At 51.0% G+C, this 18,731-nt stretch overlaps 7 non-coding genes across 7 annotated transcripts; 4 read left to right on the forward strand and 3 right to left on the reverse strand.

Annotated features, from left to right (window-relative positions):
* The first annotated feature begins 3,821 nt into the window (after nt 1-3,821).
* Nucleotides 3,822-3,903, forward strand: Trnas-aga (transfer RNA serine (anticodon AGA)). Its single transcript has one exon. It is a non-coding gene; the product is annotated as a tRNA-Ser (tRNA).
* A 2,819-nt stretch (nt 3,904-6,722) lies between these two features.
* Trnas-aga (transfer RNA serine (anticodon AGA)) lies at nt 6,723-6,804 on the forward strand. Its single transcript has one exon. It is a non-coding gene; the product is annotated as a tRNA-Ser (tRNA).
* Nucleotides 6,805-11,716: 4,912 nt separating this feature from the next.
* On the reverse strand, nt 11,717-11,788 carry Trnaq-cug (transfer RNA glutamine (anticodon CUG)). The gene has a single exon. It is a non-coding gene; the product is annotated as a tRNA-Gln (tRNA).
* Nucleotides 11,789-15,662: 3,874 nt separating this feature from the next.
* On the reverse strand, nt 15,663-15,744 carry Trnas-uga (transfer RNA serine (anticodon UGA)). The gene has a single exon. It is a non-coding gene; the product is annotated as a tRNA-Ser (tRNA).
* Nucleotides 15,745-17,308: 1,564 nt separating this feature from the next.
* Trnap-ugg (transfer RNA proline (anticodon UGG)) lies at nt 17,309-17,380 on the forward strand. The gene has a single exon. It is a non-coding gene; the product is annotated as a tRNA-Pro (tRNA).
* Nucleotides 17,381-17,582: 202 nt separating this feature from the next.
* Nucleotides 17,583-17,654, forward strand: Trnap-cgg (transfer RNA proline (anticodon CGG)). The gene has a single exon. It is a non-coding gene; the product is annotated as a tRNA-Pro (tRNA).
* A 997-nt stretch (nt 17,655-18,651) lies between these two features.
* Trnap-ugg (transfer RNA proline (anticodon UGG)) lies at nt 18,652-18,723 on the reverse strand. Its single transcript has one exon. It is a non-coding gene; the product is annotated as a tRNA-Pro (tRNA).
* Nucleotides 18,724-18,731: the final 8 nt, after the last annotated feature.

Below are 18,731 nucleotides of genomic sequence, written 5' to 3' on the forward strand. Positions count from 1 at the left end.
ATGCAGCGTGAGCGCGCGGTGGTCGTGGTTCCTTTTTTTTCGTGGCCACGGCGAGGAGCGCCGAGCGGGTTGAAAGATAAATGTAAGGCGCGAAAAGCATCGCTTCACGCGAGAGGATAATTTCAAATTAAAAAATCAATGAAATGCGGACATTAGCATTCATTGTCAGTGAGCCCAACGACGCCCGTCGCCTGGGCGATAAGAGAGCCCTGGAGTTGGTTGGCGCAATCCGTTTTCATGGCTTTCGAGAGGCCAATTTCTTCGGCCGGGCCACTCTGAAATGGATTTGCTTGCGCTTAAAGAGAAACCCAACTCCGGCGGAGGCACCCTCCGGTGATCCGGTTTCCGTTCCGATCCGGATCTTATAATACGATTCAGGAGCCCTTTCTTTTGTGGTGAGGCTTTCGTGGCCAGGCTGAGCCCGTAAAGGAGTGGAACACCTCCAGCAAGTTCCAGAATTTGTTCTTTTTTTGGTGAAAACGCTTCTGCAGGGATTGCGTCCTTCGAAAACCTTCCGAATCGTTGACTCATAGTGGACCTTGCCGTGCCAATCCGCTTCCGCGATGAGTCAGCTTTGCTCTTTGGATAAAAATGCTAAACGGAGGTAAATTTTTCCATTGTGTCGCACAAAGTCTTATCTCCGGAGCCCGATTTCGCAGAGAGTCGCACTTAAAGCACACAGGAGCATTAAAGTCATTCATCGGGAGAGTAATCGTTTTCCCTTGCATTGACCCGACGATGGCGAAGAATGTTAAAACGGCATAAAAAGCGCATATCTCACCCGCCCCGGGTGCAGATGAATCCAACGGATGGCTACCATCGAAGCAGACTCCACTCGGAGTATTAATTCGCAGGACATTCGATGAGTCGCCGAGTGAGTGTCTATAACAAATAGTTATTGTCGTTCATTGTTAAAAAATAATAATAACGTCGCGCAAATAAAGGGAACGGAGTATCGCGCGCTCCCTTCCTTGGGCCTTCATCCGGCCGGCCTCCTTAATCCAACGCGGAAGATAGAAATAATGAAGCCAGCCAAGGGTGAGGAGTGCCATTCAGGTGGTCGGCAGCCAGGCAGCATATCGGCTATGCTGGCCGGAGTAGCAAAAATTGAACCGAACAAAAACTAGGCCTCAAAACGAGAGAGAGAGAGAACACGGAGAAGCAGCACCAAACAGCAACACAACCCGAACACACAGTATAAGGGAGGTTTGCCCCGAGCGAGCAGCACGGTTGAGAAGAATGTTGTTTCCAATCCAACCCCACACGGCGAACGGAAAGAACGAACCCGGTTTGGAAGCGGAAGAAACGCATCCGATGACTCCGCCGCCGAAGGGCCGGCCAGCCGGGAAGCGGGCAAGCGGGACACAAAAGCGACGGTAAAACATAAAAGCGAACATAAAGCAACACACCACCGGCACCGGGGGATGATGATATAAATAATTACTCGAAATAAGAGGGCGCCCCGCCACCGGTAGGTCGCCGCGGCGAGCGCGCGGCATAACTGCAAATAGGGAGAGAAAGAAAATAGGACAACGGACTACCGGGTGGTGGTGGTGGTGGCCACTAGGCGCAAGACAAGAGGTGGCTCTTTTCTCACGAACGCGCGCTCGTCCCGCGGCTGATGAAACTGTAAAAGTGAAGAACTGAAAAGCAACGCAATGCAAAAAAAAGAAGCGAACAAACAACCCCCGGGAGAACGGGAAAAGAAAGGCCAAAGTGCCCACTGCGGTGGTGGCCACACCGGGGGGAGGCGCCCAAGAATTCTGCCGGCACCGCTGCTGACCGCTGGCGCGGGGTGCTTTAAATCGAATTAACTCCATGAAAATCAATAAAAATCAATAAACCGACCTCGCTCCTCACATCCATCGGGCGGGCGCCAGGGTGCGGATCGGCCATGCGTAACGCGCGGCGCGTCTTATGCTTCCTTTTCCGGTCCCGGCTGGGTGCGCGCCCCGTGTGTGCCTTCCATTTTACATTCTTCACGTCACTACACTACACTCGGCCGAGTTACGTGCATTCATTCGTTTCGGTTCCGAAATATGTACACAACATTAACGAGATGTAAGTCCTCCACAATGTTGCCTGTGTTCGGCATGGCGAATGATTTATTTTGAACCATAAACATAAAATCACCCAAAACAAACATCGCCGCCACCGACGTGACGTGAGGCGTTTTCCACGACTTTCCACGGCCGACGCGCGCTGGTGAGCGGTCGCAACTCACTACGGCGAGTGAAAGTGAACAAAAGCATGCTGTGCTCATCCTGCTCCATCGGGCAGCGAAGGTGGAACCCCCCGCCGGGGGGAGTAATAAAATGAACCTTGACACGGTGTTACCAAACTCACGCACTTCCCGGTTCAGGCCCTTGTCCCAGGGGGGGTTTGTTCTCGATTTAATACGACGGAGAGCGCCGAGAGCGAACACACACCAATGCGGCCGCCGGTGAGCATATTCGGCCGCATTCACACGCAATGAATAAGTTAACCACTTGGCTTGACATTAACGTGCGTAGCGTTAGAGCTCGTGCGTGCGGACATTCGCAGCCTGTCCGTAATTGTGATTATCGAAAATTATGTTCCATCTAATTGTGGCACCAACGGTGACCGTTAATACTTAATCAACCTTTTCGTTCATCTCCCTAAGAGAGGTGTTTAATTAATTGCATAAAACATCGGGAGAATACTGTCAATTGCATGTTCCTCTCATCCGACATTAACCGAAATGTAGACGACGAAGTTTTCAAAGCTGATTTCGGGGCCGCCGTCTATAAACTGTATAATTAACTTCTTAGCACGCGAGAGCCACGAGACTCTCTCTATCTCTCTCTCTGACAGGCTCGTCCATATCGATAACCACCGGAAACGGATAGAATCCCGTATCAAACGAAATCCTCGCCAAATCCAGCATTGCGCCGGGTAGATGGGTGCGAGGCCTGCGCAACGGGGGAGGGAATGTGTTTGACTGTTTTGACAACAATTTCGACCCCGATTTTCGGTTTCTCGTTTAGCCCTCTCGCTCTCGCTGCTGCCCTCCTGGTCGTAATCTTCCTCCGAAAACTCGATGACGAAATGCTCTCATTCTTCCCAAACACAACACACTGCTCTGGCCGCGTTCTCTCGCATTCTCACGCCTTCCGCCTGTTGTATATGCTCTGGAGGAGGATCTTGGAACGCCAGAGCATAGGAACCGACAAGGAGAAGCCACCGGCTTTCGCGGTAATCACATCCAATTTTACCGAAAACCCAAAGACACCCCACAGCACATCTGCTTTCTCGCTCCTGTTACTCACTCGCTCTCCCTCTCTCGCACACACACTCACGCACGCGTTACACGCTGCGCTTTGTGTGGTTGCTTCCCCTGGATTCCATTCCGCGAGGAGCGAAACGGGACTATGCATGTGCCGACTCGCTCACTCGCGGCTGATGGACAGAGGCAGTAAACGAGAATGTTATGTTGGCTCGTCGTCACCACCCGCTGTGCGCCCCATTCCACACACTCGGCAACGACGACGACGATAAGCAACATATTTCGATTCGATTTTCATTAGACAGATGTGCACTGCGAGTGAGCGAGAGAGCCAAGTAGCCGCCTAAACTGCTCTCGTGCAGACCGTTGCATAAATGGAGTTCGCTAGGGAGAGAGAGAGAAGGCACGCATCAGTCATGTAATGGGATACGAAATTTCTTCAAACTTATTCAAACATTTTAATCCGAGTTTATTAACAAACGTGCTAACGTCGATCGATTGCAGCAGGACAAAGCTGTTGTCGCTGCCGTTTGCTGGGAGGGTTTGGGCCAATGGGGAGGTTTGGGCAGCATAAGCAGTCGTGGCCGAGCGGTTAAGGCGTCTGACTAGAAATCAGATTCCCTCTGGGAGCGTAGGTTCGAATCCTACCGACTGCGCGCGCTTCTCTGACTCTCCTGAGATTTGAGAGACCAAGAAAAAAGGATTATTCTTTTTTGTGTAGTCTGGAATTATCTTCGCAACAATATGCTTTCTGAGTAGAATCAATGTCACGTCGTCACTACTAGGGGTAGGCTCTTCCAGATAGATTCTTAATTTGCACCCTCTTATCAGCGATAGGAGTCCAGCCACTGGGCCCTTGAACCTTTCCACCGTGCGTTTTGATACCCTTCGCCGGTAAGTGGTGTGTACCACCAAGTGGGCTACGCGGAGGGCTCTTCAAAGGTTTATATTTGTCCGCTTTGTCGGTGCGGCCCGGTCGAGGGGTCAACAAAGAAGGCCGGGTAGGCTCACGCAGCAATTACGGATCTGAAACAATGTCGCCACTTGCCGGGGGACGAGCGCGCGGGGTCCTTCCTCGTTTGTGTGACGATTACGTGACATACCGAAATTATGTGACTTTGTCGCAATAAACGCTCTCGCCACCATCGCCATGTGCTGTGTGTGGCGGGCACACTCCTGTGGGGCGTCGTCCACAAAAAAAGGGCCAAACCGCGGGCGATGAAAACACAACAAAGGCCAGTCGACAAGACGAGTCGGTGGCCACTCATGCCTCATGACTTCTGGTGGGCCGTAACCCAACAGTCCCAACGCGCGCGGTTTGTTGCTTTGCCTAATTAAATTATCAACATTCCAATGAATTTGGCGTTTTTGGCCGATGGCTCAGAGTGGTGCAGATGGGACGAGAGATCTGGTGCTATGCTCTGTGTGGGGGGGCCAACATTGTTTTACAATTGAGTTCGATCCGGTTCCAATCCGGCGTATGCCGTGTAGTCGTGGCACTTCTATCAACCTTTCTTCTACCAAAATAAACACATTAAAAATCCTTCAAACCGTTCAAGGTTGGCCGGCCGGCGCCCGATGATCGATTATGCTTGGCCCCCCGACGGCGGGAAAGTAATGCAAAAACCCATCGCCCAGAGCTTTCGTAGTTTGGAACCGTGTCCGCCTCTCTCACACTCTCGCTCACAGTCGCCCCGTGGCTTTCCTTATCGACCTCCCCCCCATGCATTTCAGTCCCTGACAGCAAATCCTATCTTTGTCTCGCACACGGACAGTGGGCGCAACGGGAGCGGACAAAGAAAAACCACCCGCCAGCAGCAACGGCAAACAGCAACCCAAGCCTCGGTGTCTCGGTTGTTGCCGTTCGTTTTATTGGAATTTAATTGTCATCGTGAAACACAACACAAGACCCCAGAACCAGGCACGACCGAACCCTGCGAACATATGAAGCCTTTGCACCCCCTCAACAGCAACATCCTTTTTGTCGGCCGAGTTAGCCAGAAGGGTAACACAAAGCTCGCATTATGTCGGTGGGTCGTGGTACCTTTTACGTAGAGTGTTTTACAGTTTCAAACGTCACTTTCCCAACCCCACCAAAGAGGGTCCCTAAGGCAGGGCGAAATGTCGCATAAACTGGTGGCGGTGGCGGGCTGCTGCTGCAAACTTCATCAGCATCTTGGATTCCCCAAATCTCGCCACAAACAACCAGCCATTGTGTCTGGCCGGCAACGGGTCAATCGAAGCCGAGAAGAAACCGAGGGGCCCCGTCATATCAAGGTGAGCGCTGCTCCGATCGTCTCGTGCCCAGCGGTTGTTGGAAACTTTCCCTTGCTGTGTGCGTTCCGTTCCAAGACACAGAATCCCTGTCTCTCCCCAGCCGGGAGTGAGCCAAGATTCCATTCCGAAGCCGCTGATCATTTTCTTCGTTGTGTTGATTGGCCACACCATCGATTGGTGGCGGGAATATTTGCCTTCTTTCGGTCAAGTAGCAGCAATGGACGCACGGGGCGTCCCGCCGTGTCACTTTCGCTGTCATTTCTCCACCGCTAAAGGTTGCTTCTCCTACGAATGAGTTATGCAAAGTTGATGCATCGATTGATGTTGCAGTGAATATTCAACAACCTTCGGGAAGGTGTGCCGTGTAATGCAAGCTTTTAAAAGTATGCGCATTGCCTCAGAGCATTAATATGTGCGCCCTACAGTAGTTGAATGCTGCATTAGTGGGGCACACATGCACACCGTGCAACAATATCCTTGGCTTCCACCTCGGTCTGTGTTTTGTCCTTTTCCATTCTCGGTTCCTCATTCTTCGACATCGCACACGGAGGATATGTCTGTGACACTTTGGCTGTCTGTGGCGCAGACTTCGGTTAGCAAGTCCTTCACCTTCACCGAGGGCACTAGACACGTCCGCCCGTACTCACTCTCATCCTTGTGGTTGGTTGCCCAAAATTTCGAAGACGTCAATCGGACGGACAGCTTCTCCAAACGCGTCGCAAAATGGCTTTTTAAACGATTGCCAGCGCTGGGGGCTGGTGCAGGATTTTCTAGGATTCTTGACGAGATTCGTTTTTGTACGTTCGCACGCAAATAGGGTGCGCGTTCGGACGTTGTTGGTCCACGTTTCTGTCGCCCCCTTTCGCTCTCTCTCTCGCTTGCTGCCTGTCACTCGGTTGTCTCGCTTATCTTTATTACGATTTAATTACGGCGCAGCTTCCACGCGGCGGAAAATGTAACACCACGTGGAACCATCACCACCGGCGGTTCCCGGCACCCGGGAGATATCGATTGATAACTCGTCGTCGGGTCGACATCGCACGAGAGATGCACCAAAAAGCCGCACGCACGGTGACAATTCGTGCCCGCTGGCGAGCCTTTCATCGCATCCACATTCGCGCAGATTATGGAATGACGCTGAAACGCACAGCAACCGAGCGGCGGTATGTGATGGCGTATGGAATTGCGGAATGCATAGGCAGTCGTGGCCGAGCGGTTAAGGCGTCTGACTAGAAATCAGATTCCCTCTGGGAGCGTAGGTTCGAATCCTACCGGCTGCGAAGAGCGAGATTTTTTGTCAGTTCTTCCTTTTTTATAAACAGTTCACCTAATTTTTTTATGTTTTTGCAGGCCGATAGGATGTATGTGGATGAGATAAGTTTCGCCGATAATTCCGGGCCAAAATTGCGAGCGCAATATTCGCTCACCACGCGCACGCGGTCATTACTTAATCAAAATAGGTTTTTGTGCTCGGCGGCCGACGGTCGCCTTTATCATCGCACCTCGCCTCGGGGCCTTCTTGCGTGACTGAAACCTAAACTCGGGGCCACTTGTAACCCCCCCGGGGGATGGGCCCCGAGGGTCCGGGGTGCGGGGGCACATAACAGCGTAGTGAACGATAAGGCGACGTAGTTAGGCGACGACGCTGGCGACGAATGTCGCGTCATCAAACAGAACGTCCCCCCGCACCACCTTCCTTTCCGACGGGATTTCCCATTCCGTCGTGCGGTGCACGCGAATTCCGTCACCCACGAGGATTTCCCCGCACTCACACCACCACCACCAGCTTGCGCGCGGGAGGAACACGAAGAAGCAGCACGAAATAAACAAAAAAAAAACGGCGCAAATCACCTGCAAAGGGGTGGAAGGGGTGTGGAAGGGGTAGTGGCCGCTCAGCTGGTTTCGCGCGCGTGTGGTGGTGGTGCTCGGCCGCGTGTATGTGCGACGCACACATCGCTCTCGCGTGGTGTGAGTGATTCCGTGAGTGCGCGTGAATCGACAGCTGATTTGTGAGAGGCATCACCGAACGAGTGACTGAGAGATCCGAGGTGCGTCTCTCACGATACTCACAGTTCGTGAGTGCAGAGGGTTCCCGGAATCGATGCGAAAGAATCGGAAACGCAAGGCCTGCCCGGCCCGGTGTATTACTGGCGAAGCTTTTATGCTGCCCGCACAACTCGATCATTTCCCGCGCAGGGGAGGGTCGGGAGGGCGCGAGGGTGCGCCAGTGGCTACCGGATTCTGGCGACTCTGCGCCTCCCGTTTAAAACGCCGTTGCCCCCCTCAACAGCAAAGTGACACCGTTTCTTTCTTCATGCGGCTCTCTCTCGCTCTCACACGCTCCTTACTTTGTAACTTTCACCTTCACCTCGTTCTTCTCGCGGCTCATAAAGTGCGTCGTCGAGAGCCGAACGCGGGAAAGCGAAGTCACGCGGGGGGCTACAAAATTTTCATTAATTTTCACTGGCAGGACGACATCGCCGAATGTCGCCCGGAGGCCGAGGCCGGTAGATTAGAGAGAGAGAGAAGGCGAAGTGTCGGGTAGACCTCAGCGAAGGAGAGAGGGTCTTGCGCCGCCCTTCGGAAAAGCGAAAATTCATTTCAAGGGTCGTCGATTGCAAAACTACCACCACCAGCAGCAGCGGCAGCCGCCGTCGTCGTCAGCGCATAACCTTCACGGGCCGCGCTCTACACGATGCGGGGCAGCGAGCGGCACCGGCCCAAGAGAGACAGATAGAGAGAGAGAGAGAGCGGGACGGACTTGAGTTATGTTACTAAAACGGAAAAACGGCCACCGAGAGCCTGGGCGCTGAGGGGTTGAGAACGCCGCAATAGAGATATGAAAAGACCCCACCGATGGCATATGCACCGCGGACGACGCCACGTTATGCGAGCGGACCACCGGGCGGCAGCGGGCGGCAGCGGGCGGATTTATGTCAAGGAACAGTTAAATTCGTTTCGCTATTCTCAGCCAAAAGAAAGCCCCAGGCTTGGTGGGATTTATCAGCTCATCGGCGCATCGGTCACCGGAGGTACACCGAGAGGCTCCCGGTACAGCTGCCGGCCAAGTACCGCATCGCTTCCCGGCTCCATTCACATACCTCGTAAAGCGAGCATAATGAAGTGCCGGAACGAAGCGCACGGCATGTGTGGCTGGGCCTCTGTGGCTCGTTGGCTGTGTGTGAACGGCGAAGATGTGCTCGCAGGAATTCGGACACCGGACGCGGGAGTAATTGCCCGCGGAGTGCCCAGCCGGTAGCATCTTGGGCGCGGCTTCTTCAGAATCAGGGCGCCCGGCGGCCTTTCGTAGAACGTTGACCACCGAGAGCCCGGCGAATGAAGAATGATCGATGAACGGATGATCGTCTTCGGCCGCTCTAACCCGAGACTCCGAATCGAATCCACCGAAATCGGAGTTGGAGAATGGGCAGCGGGAATTTCATTCATCGGCTTCCACTCCCGCCTGCGTGGTGGTGGGAATTTTCCCGCCCAACGCTGACGACGACCCGAGGTGGTTGATGGGTTTACATTCTCAGCCGTGTCGGGTGGTTGTTGGAATGTGGAGCCGCAGAGCAGAAGGTGATCCCCGATAGCTACGTATGGATGTTTGGAGTTGGACATTTTGGAGGATCATCATCGTTTTTGGGCCACTTTCGGGTCGGCTCGCCATCGCCATGACCGGGAATCCGTTTCGGCAGGTGTCGGTCCGGTCAATAAATCCAACCCGGGAATCCCAGAACGAACACCCGACGCCCGAACACGGCAAAATGAGGCAAGAGAACGAGTAAAATACCCAATAAAGCGGTGTTAGAAGGGCAACACGCAAACAAGAAGTGGAAGCAATCGACATGAACGCGACTTTTGCGCGCCCAAAAGCAGGTGAACACGTGGGCTGAAAAGGGCCGGGTCTAGGAGAGAAAATGCGTTGCTCAAAATTGACTTTATCCATCAACGGAATCTCCATCAAGAATCAATCATCCGGACGTCGTTCTGACACGCCAATACCACTTTTGTCGAAACCTCAAAATAGCCTAAAAATAGGCGTAAGTTTCAGCGATAACTTCTTCATTCGAGAGAAATTTATCCCAGGTTAACATTTATTTTAAATCTGTGAACAGCCCAAAACGCTATATAATATTCACTGTAGGCGGTATTTTCCTTCTCAAGATAGTCAATGAATATTACACCATGCACATCCCAAAATACCGAGACCATTACCTTTCCAGCCGGTTGTTGTGCTCGATCATTCAAAACGATTTTGTGAATTTTTTTAGTGTTTTGTGGTGCTACCGCTTCATCTGGACGTCCAGTGCTTTCAGCATCATTGGTGTCTCTTCGACCTCGTTTCAAGTCAGCAAACCAACGCTTTATTACTGTTTCTGATATAGTGGAGTCCTTAATGACACTTTTCAAGTCATTTCTTCGTTGGGACGTTATTTTTTCTCATCAAGAAGAAGTGTTACATTAAAACACGAAATTGTTGTCACTCCTAGAACCTTGCAACTCACCGACTTATGAGACGAGAATATCATAAAGTTTTAACAGCTTTCTTTCGAAGATTATCGCCTTCTATGCGCTAGGCCCGAGACTTTTCCGCCCATGTGGTAGACCCCTCTAGGGATTGTCCGGGGCCGATTGAGAGTGAGAAGAAAGAGTGAAACAAACAATGCAACCAAATCCAATCTGTCAGTCAGGTCGCCACTGGACGATCTCCGACAGCATCGCTGGTCCGTTTCGCTTTAGCTGGTGGCCGGCGGCGGCCGAATCGCCAGAGATTAATTTCCTCGAATCGACGAATCGGGTAGTGATCGAAGCGCAAGAACGACGCCAAAGCACCGCACCGTGCGCCCAAACGGGAACGTGAAGGAAACGGAACACCTCTCACCGAGACACCGAGAGGTGAGAGGACGCGAAAAGTGAATGACCCCGCACCAGCGGGGGGGTGTGCGATCACACACATACACACACACGGTCGAGAGACAGAGAGACAGTGATCACCGAAAAGTGTGCAGAGATCCTGCCGCAGCCTGCGATCTTGAAGGCTGAGTAAGAAGGACAAAAGACGGACCCCGATAAATCTTGATCCGTGAGGTCGTGCGAACCCCTGCTTGGCGTAACCCAACTGTGCCTGTGTGTGTTTGTGCCCCTTTTTTATTATCCTCCCTCGTTGGGATCTTCGCATCTGGAACGGAGGTCCCGCGGAGGTCGTCGTCGTCGTCGCGGTCGGGTCCCTGGGTGATCCTTTCCCGTCGACAGAGAAAGACCCTTTCTTGCGCCTTAGACGTATGGGTTACACATATACGCACAACTCTGTGGAAGAAGAAACAGCAAAAAAAAAACTGGTGGTGCATCTGCCGTCTCCGTCGAGGTTTCGGCAGACAATCAGGCCGACCCAGCCCAGCCCAGGAGTATCGAGTTCTCGGGGACCGAAAAGAAAAGACAACTGTCGACAACGCCGCAAACGGGCTCCTTAGGCTGCGCTGTTGTTGCTGTTGTTGGTGGTGTGCGAGCAAAAGAGATGAATGACCGATCTTCGCGGCACCAACCAAGGGCTTCCTTTTGTGCAAACACCACACTAGCGCTGTAATCCTCCTCATTCGGGCAGCAGCAACGGGGGCTATGCTCGTTCCGGGGACCGGAGAGTGAACCGAAACAGGTGAGAGGCCACCAGGATGCCGAGGTTTGTTAATTATCGACTGTTTTTGGCGTAATCTCATTTTAACTGATCACTGATTGGCCTTTAAAAGAAGAACTTTTGACTGCTCGAAATCGAAATCGAAATCGAAAAATAGAAAAGAGTAGAAAAACTTGGACGGCATTTGGTTTCAACAGGACAGCGCTACGTGCGATACAGCGACAACCACAATCGATATTCACGTTACGCGAACAAACCAGCAACTATCGACGACTTCAAGACCGAAATTCATATTGCCATTGCCGAGATAAAACGACAGATAGTGGAAAATGTACTCAAAAATAGGACGACCGAATGGGCCGCTGCCAAGTCAATTGTGGTGAACATTTGACCGAAACCTTTTTTCATAAAAATAAAATTTAAGAACCAACCTTTCAAACAAGTGTCCAAGCATCGAAAACTATTCTGCCGTTTCTGTTTTTTAAACCAAATGAAAAAAAAAGAACGCTTGTTTGGACACCCATATGAAAAAGGTTCACAAAAAGGACAGTATTGAAAGGTTCCACCGAGATTTGAACTCGGATCGCAGGATTCAGAGTCCTGAGTGCTAACCATTACACCATGGAACCCACCTGGTAAAAGCAGCGCCGGTAGACTCCACATCGTGACGCATCTCAGCGTGGCTAGAGTTGCCGATGCGGACCAGAAATCGCATAGAGAAAGAAATGATGACTGGAAATTCATCTGCGACCCAAACAACCGTGGTCTACAGAACTCTTGGACTAGAAGAAGACTCACTGAAGACTGTCTTAAAATAAAGCAATATAAATTATTTAAATTTTCAAAAACCAAGTAGAAACACGGGTACACTTTCAACTCAACTAGCAGTCATCGTGGCAGACCTCTCATCGCCACTAATACAATCGATGGATGTCCGCATCAACAAGCCTCCGTTAGGGCCGGGACAGTTCGGGAAGAGTCGAGTGCAGTGGATTACAACTGCGAGGGAAAGTTTGACACCAAACAACAAGAAGACGTCGGAAGAGCCTTTTTCTTTTGGAAGAAGGATTCTTCTTCGTCGGAAGAGAATCTTTTGTAGAGAACATGCCCCAAGTTTAGTTGATTTGTGTTTCTGAAAATCAACTGCTTTTCAACCATTTTGATGTAAAAATCGAAGTACGAGGAGGTTCGTATACGTTAAAGTTGTCGTTGAACTCCACTTAGCGCACCCCACAAAAAAACGATTCCCTTTTCTATTTTATGCCAAATATCTTGTTGCTCGCTCCTTTTTGCGGGACATTCCAATCGAAGCAGGCAGTCCCCGTAATCGATTATTTTCCCCAACGGACCAGCAGCGGCCGCGACGAAATGGACATCACGCAACGCACGCCACGGGGGGGCCAACCATCTCTCGAAGGACGACTGTCAAACGGCGTCTCCTTCCGAGCGGGGCACGGGATGCGATTGTGTATGCGGTGATTATGATGATTGTAATGGCTCGCTCCAAAGCCCACCACCACCGATTGTTTGTGCCACCCCCACCACATCATCATTGATGTGGCGATGATGTGATGCTCTGTAATTTGGATTTTAATATACTCTACGGCCGACCTCCCCATTGATTTGAGTAGCCATTTGCTCTTTTTAATCCCGATTTAATGTAATGCAAACAACTGAGTGTCCTTTTGCCAAGTTCCGGAGCAGATCCAAAACAGCACACACAAAGAACGAAGAAACACTGGTGAACACAATAAACGCCGTCGGGTCCTGCTTGCGTCTTTGCGTACGTGATGGACAGCACGTTAACATGATGAAGCAATAGGCCCCGAGAGCGAATAAGAACACGGTTTTGATCATTCTCTCTTTTTCAATAAACGGCTCATTCCTTTAATGTCCTTCGTCCTTCGGCCTAGCGGTGTGACGCGGCCTCGCCTCGACCCTCATATCGACTTTTCTCCGTCTCTCGGCTTCCATCGGCAGATAATTTACAGGGGCCCTGGCCTCCTCCAGGTTCTTCTCGGTCTGAAGGACCGTCTCCGAAGTGACGGCGCACGCTATGGTGTCTTTCTCTCTCTGTATCGCTCTCGCTCGCCCGCGGTCGACCCTAAGCACTGTGATTTTGCCTCCGTTTTGTTATCCTTCTGCCGGTCGATGGGTCTTCTGCCACCACGGAGGCCACGGCGCAGCAGCAGCAGCAGCAGATGACTCGGTACAAATGGTTCATTTGGAAGGCCCATCGTCGTCGTCGGAAGAAGCAGCGGAACCTCGGTCCCTTCAACAGGCTCATTTTCGTCCGTGCCGCGACGCGACAGGCGGAAGGCTGGTTCATCGACCTCTCTCCCACATCGGATGGGTGAAGGGGGCGAACGCGAGCCCGAGCAGAGCAGCAGCAGAGAGACCCTCTTGGGCCCGACGACACGCGCGCGCCCTGATGCACCGCGTTTTCCCTGTGGCTCTTTTTAAAATATCGTGGCTCGGCGCCCTCGGAAGTTAATGTGTGTTAGGCAAAGTAGCCGTGTGGCCCACGTCAATTGGTCAAGGCAACATCGGCTTCCGGTCAGAAGAGGATCAACGGTTGACAAATGGTAGCTAATTGCGCGATTCGCGGCGGACCTCTTAGGCGGGGTGGATGATCAAACGTGGGCCTCAAAAGTCTACTTCTTTTCGACGATGAATCCCCCCATTGGAAATCCACTTGGCGCATCCTCGCCATAAACGACCCAAGTGTCGGGTATCAGTGCAGTATTGAAGCGGAATCGAAATTAAATGGAAAATTCAATGGAAAAATTCACCCGAAACGGGGTCTCGTTTCCCTCGGTTTGCATTGGGAACCCAAAAAAAAAAAATCGCACACCCCTCCACAGCCAACACTAGGATGTGTGTAGGGGTCCTTTGTGAACCCTCCACCTCGCGCGCTAGTGTTGCAATTTTGATCCGTTTTCCCGGCTCCGTTTCTCTGAATCCAACCATTTCCATCCGGAACGGAGGGAGACAGCGGGCCCGCGACAGAGACACAGTGAGAGAGAGAGAGAGAGATTACCAGCCATGCTGGTAGTTAGTTAATTGCGGTATCAAGTATCAAGGGGCCACCGGGGTTCGGGGAGTAGCATCGAATGGGCCAAGTGCCCCCCCCATAGGGGATTATTGAACCACGCAGACTTGCCACGCTGCTGGCTGCGCAATATTCGGGGGATTCGCGTATCAAAGAAAATTGGGCTACAACGAGCATTGGTGAACGTTTATTAAAATTTCTCATCGAAATGAGATCTGAATGAGTCCCTCGAGCTCGACATCCCAGAAATCGAGCGGCCTCCGCCGGTTCGAGTGTGAGCTGATCGCTGGAGAGCCTGTCGAGAACTGGATTAATAATGCTGCGGCAATAAACCTTGAGCCGATGTGTCAGTCAGCCGCTCTGAAGGCTGCCTTTTGCGCGGTCGACGAGAAAATCGATGGATTCGAGAGGGTGGATATTCCGTGACTTTGTGTTCGCCTCGCGACTAGCGCAAGAACTTGCAGCCCTCCCCTTCGCCAACACCGGCACCGGCTACCCACCGGCGATGATGATTGACAGGTGACAGTTATGATCGGAATCCTTGAGATCACTGCTACTGAGCCACGCCACAGGCCAGGCCAGTTCACGAATTTACGCACGCATCCACGCACTTTCTTTCACCGCTTTGCGCCCGGGTACGCTTTTCGCGTCGCGGTCGGTTCCGCGGGCCGTGGGCGGAAAAGTTGGTCTCCGCCTGGGAAAACATTATCATCCACCCACACGGCCGCCGGTGCGTTGGCGCCAGCAGCATAGGTCATGGCATGGATTCCGCTGCGTAGGCAGCACACCGCCCAAGTGTTGCTGCCGTGTGGGCATTGTTGCGTCGACTTTCTCCGAACAACCCGGGGGGGTGGTGCGAGGTCGGCGAGGAGCCGAGGTGGTGGGAATGTCTAAATTTCGCCGAGGACGACGGCGACGACGACGCCGACGCTACGATAAGGCGTAGGAAAATACGCTACACGTTTTCCGAAGGGGCCCATTTCATTCATAAATACGCAAGCGCAAGGATGTTCGTGGAATGTTGGCGTATCCGAAAGTCATGCAGCAAGCCTCAGGCTTTTCAGTTTTTGCGAGAGAAAGACCACGATGGGCAACAATAAGAGGTACGCGATAGGTTAATTAGAATAATGAAATTGTAGAGACATTAAACAGGGGGTACAGTAAAACGCGCCATAGGGTGACATTTGGTCCGTGTGACCTTCAACTGTTCGGCGTTGTTGCAATGATGTCAACAGTTAGCCTTTACGCAAATAATTACACCGATGCCTGCAAACGATAACTTTGAGCCAGAAGAAGCCAACAAGGGTAAACGCACAATGGACTGACCTTTGCAATTTATTTGATAAAACGTCATGCGACCAGGAACCAAAAAGCTGAACTGGAAGAAGGGGGAGCACCTTTTCGGGGTCGCGCTCGCTGTGGACAGGATTCGAACCTGTGCGGGTAGCGCTCGCTGTGGACAGGATTCGAACCTGTGCGGGTAGAACCCAATGGATTTCAAGTCCATCTCCTTGACCGCTCGGACACCACAGCCGGTGACGCCGGGGCATCCCTGGAACCGAGGAGGCACGGAACCTGCAACTTCGAGAATCATAAAAAATCGAGGCCCATTAGTCAGAAGCGCTCTCAAAGTAGCGATCCAACGAAACGAAACTTTACCATTAATCGCTACAGCAGAGAAATGGACCATCGACTGAAAACCCACAGGGACAGTAGCGATCAAATGGGCGTAGCAATGTTTCACGGACGAATCATCAAACCATCAAATGTTGGCGTGCAGCCCCCGGAACATGGCGGCTGTGACCTATATCGCCGCACCACATTCCGAGCGACCGTAACAAATCATCGCCCGATATGGTCTGGCCCGCTAAATAAACCATAACCGACCCCGAACTGGCCCCACGCTGAGCCAATGAGCTGGGCTGGGCTGGGTGGCTCACTTTCTCGCGTTGCCCAGAGAGCGTTGCGTTGTTTAAATATCCAAATGTTTGCCTCATTATGTGCACCCTGGCGCACAGTAGGCGCACAACAGTCCACCGATTTACCCGATTGCCGGCCGATCAACAACTCGAATCGGTTCGGTATCGGATCGAAATTAATCAACTTTGAACCCCGGAAACCCCGGATGGGTTAGTTGTTGTAGAATCGAGGCAATATTTCCAAATCTAGAACACCCGAGACGACTCGAGTCAAATGGCACCCGGACAGCGGCAACGGTTAATGTATCAAACAGTGATGCAACCGCCGGGGGGTTGCCGCCGCGGGGGCTATTGTTTACACTTTCCAGCTGTTTAAATTTCCTCGTTGCACTTCGTTGTGATGCGTTCTCTCGCCCCACAACACAGACGGTCAAATTCTTGCCCTCCCAAGCCAGGCGTTTTTAATGGGCCACTTTCGGTGAACAACTTTACGCTTGTTGCTTTGTGCCATTAAATCAGCTTCCCGCGAATATTTTACGTATCGTCGCTTGTTGTTGTCGCTGTCGCAAGGTTTTGGTATATTAACAATAGTTTATTTGTAACCACCTCTGATGCGTTTTACAACATTCTGAACCGCGGTTTTACCAGTCACAGTAGGCGTTCGTGCTACAGTTTGTTTCAATGTATTTTTGTGAAGCAACTGCCGATACTATCGTTCCTCCGAAGCAACGACACAAATTTGGTGCCCGTGTGCAAAGGAAGTTATTTTTTGTGTCAGTTAGTGGGTCATTTGTTGATATCCGAAAATGGAACCAGGTACTTAACTTTATCTTTATTTATTTACCTTTGCAGCGCGATCGCGCAGTGCCGTACGTTCGTGGTGGGGCCTATCTGACGGGGCCGGATGATGCTATGCCAGAGTTCCTACATGTTCCACAGAGAGAGAGAGAGAGTTTACGAGTTCTTAACATGCTATTTTCTTAACTAATGGTTATGGCTGTCGCGTGTATCTATAAGATAACCATTTCACCGGGTTTGCTCGACGGGGTTGGCTTGTAATCGATAGCCCATTGATAACTTGCACTTGATCGGGTTTTGCGTTGAGTTTCTGGAAAGTGTGTCACACTGTGGTGGGGTATCTATTTTTTCATGGGGTCTATTAATTTGCCCCCCCGGGCGGCTCAATGGTCTAGGGGTATGATTCTCGCTTTGGGTGCGAGAGGTCCCGGGTTCAAATCCCGGTTGAGCCCGCACTGTTTTGTTGTTGTGTAGATACGACACATAAAGAATAGAGCAACAAAATGGTACTATTTTATTAACCATTTATACAGACATCGGTCGAACAACGATCGCGTAGGATGCATTGTAAAACTGTCAAGAAATTTCTACTTTTTCTATTGTTTCCCCACAACCCTTCCTTTTTAATTTTCTGTCCTTTCTATTGTTTCTGTCGGCTCAATGGTCTAGGGGTATGATTCTCGCTTCGGGTGCGAGAGGTCCCGGGTTCAAATCCCGGTTGAGCCCGCACCGTTTCTTTTTAGCCACCGGCTAATCAGCTCGCTGCCAAGTTTGGACACGCTTCACACCTTCTTTCGGAATTCGGAATTGGCAAAAGAAGGGTAGATGGCTTATGATTACTTTCTGAAAGATGCTGCCTTTTCTTCGCCCTGTTTTGTCTGAGTAAACTAGTTTTGTCGAATTTTCTTCACAACAAAAACAAGTGAAAAAACTGAAGGCGAAAGCTCGAACTCGATTGTCCTTCTACTATAACACATTAAAGCCAACCTTCACGGAAGCAAGAACTGCAACGACACGCTAACAATAATTGGTTATGTACTTTTCAGCCTCCATAAAGGCGCTGTATTTTTCGTTAAACCCTGTAGCTTCCTCCACCCGTTCGCTGTTTTAAGCAGTGTGTCGTGAACGTGTCATGCCACTCCATCTTATAATGCAACGTCTAACTTTGTACGAATTTCTGTACGGATCATGCCACGTGTTTACCGATGTAACGAAAGCTTGTATTTCGTGGCGCAATACGATTGAATGATAAGGATAGCGTGGAGAGGTGCGTGCAAGCGGTACAACGGAAGGTGTTTGATATGATAGAAATCAGATAAATATATATTTTCGTTGTAGTAAGTTGCTTCAATGGGCACTGATTGTAGGTTGAATATCCTTATTGCAGTTATTATTGGTGAAATCAGAACTCGATCTAATCTCTAAGCACATTTCGAGCTCACATCGACAAGGGTACGGCAAATAATGGTCAACCTCTACTCTTGCAACACAGAGAATCAGAACTAGCTGTGTTTTCCAAACGTAGTGTCACAATGGTTTCACTAATGCAAAATAAAATAAATTCAATGCCACGGAAAGCAACAACCACCCGTTTCAAAATAGGATTATGAACGCACTCACTGGATTAGCATGATTCTTTCAAAAACACTGTGGAGCTAGCACTTGTCATTTAACAAAGAAAACGAGATATGAAAAAAACAAGAATAGTGTAAAAAATGTCCTCGGGCTCAACCGGGATTTGAACCCGGGACCTCTCGCACCCAAAGCGAGAATCATACCCCTAGACCATTGAGCCACATAGTC

The sequence above is a fragment of the Anopheles bellator genome, chromosome 2, assembly GCF_943735745.2.
Source record: "Anopheles bellator chromosome 2, idAnoBellAS_SP24_06.2, whole genome shotgun sequence".
NCBI lineage: Eukaryota > Metazoa > Arthropoda > Insecta > Diptera > Culicidae > Anopheles > Anopheles bellator.